Source organism: Corvus brachyrhynchos, unplaced genomic scaffold, assembly GCF_000691975.1.
Source record: "Corvus brachyrhynchos isolate BGI_N302 unplaced genomic scaffold, ASM69197v1 scaffold213, whole genome shotgun sequence".
NCBI lineage: Eukaryota > Metazoa > Chordata > Aves > Passeriformes > Corvidae > Corvus > Corvus brachyrhynchos.
In genome coordinates, this window is record NW_008237233.1 from 1,894,921 (window position 1) to 1,900,611 (window position 5,691).

At 43.1% G+C, this 5,691-nt stretch overlaps 1 protein-coding gene across 5 annotated transcripts in view; it reads left to right on the plus strand.

The window, feature by feature from the left end:
• Positions 1-5,691, plus strand: part of TMEM161B (transmembrane protein 161B) — a 167,023-nt gene that overhangs the window by 10,257 nt on the left and 151,075 nt on the right. The gene's annotated exons all lie outside the window — the stretch shown is intronic.

A 5,691-nucleotide genomic window follows, 5' to 3' on the forward strand; every position in this document is an offset into this window, starting at 1 on the left:
CACCATTTCGCAAAGAGGTCTATGTCGTGCATAATCTAAGGGATCAGGAGCCGCATCCTCGAGTCATGTTGTTACCTCCTACTGAAATGGATTTTTCCCCCCTTTCTTCTTCCTCCTTATACTGCGCTGGAAATTGCAGAAGGCTTTACATCTTCATAGAAGCTAAGGAGTCTTTCGTGAAAACGAAGCGATTTACAATACAAATAGGGGCCTGTAAAAGGATGGATGCTCCTCTCTCCTAATGCAACTTGACTCAACATATTAGCTGGTTTTTATTTTCTGGTATTAACAGACGAATTGTTGGCTATCCCTCCCGGAAATTACTGGCTGAAACAAAAAGTTCAGAATAAACTTTGAAGGCAAGAAATCGCTTTTGGAAGTTATTAGCTGCACATACATACAGACATACTTACATAAAAGGATGACATTTTAAAGCAGCACTAGTGCTCTTGGAGGAAACAACATGTTTGCCAGAAAGAATCTGGATTGTAGCAAGGACTAAAAAAAAAAAAAAAAAAATAATTTAAAAAAGCTTTGAGGGAAGCGAGTTGTTATCTTTGGTTATCTAGCTGTATGAGTGTTTTGGTCTTCATAAAGCTAGATAACCGAAAGTAAAAACTCCTTCAAGATCATCGTACAGCATGTGAAAATGAAAGACTGCTGCGAGAGACAGTAATAATCGAGATGAGTCAGGAATGCTTATTGAATCTAACATTTTTACAGCTGAAGATGAGACTGGAGGAATGTAAATGGCATATTTATTCCAAAATATGAAGCTGTCGCATGGCACAGAATGGATATCTACCCGCTGCAGAGAGAACATGGTACTGATGGTAAACAATGTATGTGCAAATATTGCTGTTGAATAAATAAATAGAAACCCAGAACAGTCAACGTTCAACCGGACTAAGAGGATATACATGATTTCTTTTTCTATTAGAAACCTAATGCTGAGTTTCATTTTGCGAAGTGATTCATTGCAATGAAATGGCCTAAAAAATAAAGGTGGTTGCTGGTGATGATGAAGATGGTGGTGCTGATAACACAGAGCTGACTACTGAACTGAGGAAAAAAAGAAACCAAAACAGAAAAGCAACAAACCAACTCAAAACCTGTCTGTGTGCATCTGAGTCAAGGCATCGAGGTTACTTGCAAATTATATGAACGCCGTCTTTCAGAAAAAGTTTACACCGAAGTGCAGACAAGCTTAATAATTTATATCTACTTAGAACGCGGCGGAGCTGGACAAAGATGGGGGGGAAAAAATAATGGCCGATTTTTTTTTTCCTCTATTCAAAACGAGAGCATAGATGCTTCTCTGTTTCGTGAGGGTTTCCTTGAGGAAGCTACTGAAGCAGAAAGACGTGATGCAGACGAGATCGCCTCCCCCCTGTCAAAGTGTTAAAAAATGTTCTGTGCCTTGCTCTGCGCCTAGCATTGGAAATGAAAGTGACATTTACTCCAAAACCCACGTGTGCGCCTCCTCTCTTTTTGTTTAAGGATGATCAGATCTATCCGGGAAACAGCTCTGGCATCCCATACCGAAATAATTAGGACGTATACAGACCTGACAAAAACACGGGGGGGGGAGGGGAAAGGGTGGAGGGAGGGGATGGAGAAGCGGAGGGTCTGTCTTGCCTAATTGATTCCGTTAAACGACGTGCAGGGGATGTGCACACCTGGGCGCTCCCCAAATGGGACGTGGCTGCAGAACACGCCTTCCGCGAGAGAAGGGCGGAACTTGAGCCGGGGCGGAACTTGCACCCTTCTCCCGCGGAGGGCGCGGAGGGACGCGGATTTTGGTCCCGATGGAGGAAGGGAAGGCCAGGGCAGGCGTGTCGGGATGCCCCTGCAAGAGTCCTCTGTTTTTATCTTTGTAATTATGGCGGCTTAGGCGCCTCTCGCAGCGAAATCGAGAAGGATTAATTGCTCGGGGTAACGTATTTCCTTTGGACTTGACCTAAACGTCTTCCCAGAGGCACGCTGGAATATGATACTGTGTTAGTAACCGAACATTCTCCACGGCAGATTAAAACAAGATCAGCGATAAGGGAATGGGGCTCAGTGGTCTCCATCCGTCTGGGGCAAACCTCTGCACGCCGCTTTTAATAGTTATTGAATTTTCTTTTGTATTTTCACTTTGTTGTTGAACTGCTTATAAAACGTATTGGTTTGGGGCTTACAGTGGGAATATTCACCTTCACGCCACACACTGCACTGTAAGAAGGATGCAGCAGGCGTACTCTGTAGCTAAACCAAAGAATTTTGCCTCAAAAGTTACCCCATCCTCACTGTAGCTGTTAAAGCAACCTTAGTTTCGGCCAGAGGTTCCCGCCCGGTGGTTGCCGGCAGTGCCGACCGGGACCCCGGCCAGGCTCTTTTGAGGTTAAACTTCCGTTTTGGCTGCGCTACATGTGCCAAAGTTTTACTGCTGCAGCGCCCGGCGAGGGGAGCTGTGTTTATTTACGTCGGAACCGTGTTTGAGCCATCAGCCTTTCACCGCAAAATGCCCGCCCCTCATTTACTGCTTGTCTAGGGGTGCTGTTTACCTAGAGCCATTGTCTACTAAATTAACATTTACATGACAAAGTGCGCGGCTTTCTTTCTCAACGAGCTTCAATTAAGGCGATAAGCTGTTTTCTGGGGAAACCCATTGTTTACTTAGGCATGAATAGTGTCAATTTACTTAAGCTGTTGCTTGCGTCTTGGTCTTCAGTGTAAATTTGTGAAGGAAAGCATCAGAGAAAAATAGCAGCATTATAATCGCGTGTTGGCCATTGTCATCTTAAATTGTTTTGTACCTTATTAATGTCACGTGACTATCAATCAATAAAATATCGCTGGCTATTATTGCTATTATTAATATTACTACTCCTACTCCTTCGCTCCTTCATTTCTCTGCACCTTTTCTCCTACACAGTAAACTTCTAACTTGGGAAAAGACAGTGTATGGAAATGTGGTAGCAGGCCCTCATTTTTATGCTTTAAGAGGCTCATGCAGCAAGTAACTAGGAAAGGTAATCCTTCCCTAGGATTACCTACCTGTTAAGTGTTGTTCCCTCAAATCTTGTAGGAGAAAAAAGTCAGTCTATCAAGCAAAGGAAAAGCTTTATGTAATGGGATGAAAAACCAAACCCAAACACAGAAAGCTGAAATTTCAGTGCCCAGTTCTCTCCAAGCTACTTCTAGCACTGGAGGAGACCGGATCAAGTTTATTTAGCATACCAGTGCATTGTAAAACAGTTGGAAGGTAGTTGCAGGTTGCGTGAGTGTGCATGTTAATTAGCAGGGACTGGAGCTTATTCTTTGTGAAAAGAGAACAGCAGATTGCTGTGCAAGGCCAATGTTAAAAAGGCAGCTGAATTTAACACCATCTGGAAGAAAAGATCCCTTCACAACTTTCTCACACCGTCAGACAAAACTAGTGTCTCTTGTTCTGAGCCCTTGTCTATGCAACCATACAATACTGAGTCATTATACTTTTGCTGAGAGAAAATTTGAGAACACAATATGGGTAACCGGTGAATGACCAAGTTTCATTATGCCCGCTTAAGTCGATTGAAATCTACGTCTAGAGCTATGAATGGCAGCATTGTTTTCCTCACCGGGGCTGTACTAAATGTCAGCACAGTGTAAAGAAAAACTTGAAGTCTGCAAATAACTTACCAGATCTCAATTATAATATTTTCCCACACTAGAACTAATATAATTGCTAGTGCCTACAATGCCTGAAGTACAACAAAAAAAGACAGAGGAAAAAAAATTAGTTCATTTACAAGTTATTTCAGCCAGACAAACACTTAGATTTTCTTAAAATGAGTTCAGCACATAGAGTTGAATAATCACTTCCTGAAAAGTTCAAGCAACCAAACTGCTTCTTAAGAAATTTAAAAAATGAACTGTGCAAACTAACTTGTATTCAGCAACCATTTTAACCCTCCAGCTTGGGACTGATGAAATATTAGTAGACGTACTTTACAGTACACAGATCACTTTTTCTGAGTCTAGCAGATGATTTCTTCTTTAAAGTTTAGCAGAAATGGCACAAGCAAAGCAATGGGAAATGTATTTCTCCAGGAGCTGGAGGAAAGCCAGCAGGGCACCTCAGTGTTGACACAGGTACCAGAAGAACAGTTTTCAGTTCTCTCAATTTTTAACTACTGCTTTTTTACCCTCACTTTATAATGGTTTCTGTTATGAGTGCTGTTCAGGTCAGTCCTCTGCTTAGCATTCATGCACAGTGCAGACTAGGAAACAGTTCAAATGCATGGTGAGGGGTTAGTTGTGTGGGCTTTGTTAGAATGTCTGTGTTTTAAACCTGAGTGACCAAGATTCTGCCTGTGATTCATAAAGCATGGTACAGTTCCTGGCATAGAAACTTGAAATGGTGAGCAACTACCCTTGTGCTGAATAACACATCCCTTCAGCAGCTCCACTTATTGCACTTCCTAGCAGTTCCGCTGCCTACAGCGCTGGACACTGGGAATGCTGGTTCATGGGGCAGGCAGAGGTCTGGTGGGGTAACTGGGCAGGCATTGGTGCGAGATAAATTCTTTTCTGACTTTCTCATGCAACCACTTGTGAGTGAGGGGCAGCTGGGGCCTTCTGGATCTGGAACAGAAACAGGGCAGCACAGGCAGTTGATAGGGAGATTTAAAGAGGAGCCAGGCCTTCACCAGTCCCCTGCCTGCTGTACAAAACCTGGCAGCTGTTGGAGGAGGGAGTTCCTTTCACGTATCAAAGAAGAGTTGTTTGTATGAGTGGACATATTCATGTGCCCACCTCCCCTTTCCTGAAGTTTCCATTAATACGCAATGGCATGGGGTAGATTCATAATTTTGTTTCAATTAAAACAGGTGGTGTGAAATATTTCAGTTTGTAGAGAAGCCAAGGACACACTGCCTGTTTGGCCAGATCCCTCCCTTCCTATGTGAATTAAAAATTGTTTTCTGTTTTCTTTTGTCTAGAAGGATGGGTGTATGTGCATAACTGTCCCACCGAGGCAGGATGGAAAAAGTCCGCTTAAATTTTTAAAGCATACACCCATTCCATAGATTGCTCACCCTGGAGTAAGCACATTTATTACCCCTTACGCCCTCCATTATATTAATTTAGAAGAAAGAAAATGTCAGACTTTGACGATTAGATTTCCTATTTAAATGGCAAGTGCATGGGGTAAATATTAGGGCATTTCTTATCGCCCTTTCTGGGAGTGGGAAAGGAGGGGAAAGGAGGAGACAGGAGCCCTTTGTGACTGTGCTTTTGCCTGTCAACAGTTACCTGGTTTTTTCTTCCTGAAGCTCTCACTTGTGTAAAAACAGATAATTATAAAGATACATTTTTGTCTGTATACATATACATCCACAGTTTATGGTGTAAAGCTGCTGTGACCCTGTCAGGGTCAGAGTCTGACATGGATGAACTTGTGCCATCCACTTTGTGGGGATCAGGACTGAGTCTGACACCAAGCTGTACGGCCTGACTTTAGGGATATATGCAGCAATGCAGTGGAAAGAGAATGTGGTGTTCAGTCTGTGTCTTTAAATCTAATACTCAGAAAGCTATTTTCCCCCTAATTCCATACAACTAATGCTAATCCATGCTTGCGGGAGTGGGAAAGATAGAGGAGAGGGGACAGAAATTCCCCTGGCAAACGAGGAGGCTGCGTTGGGCCCGCGGGTTCCCTGCCAG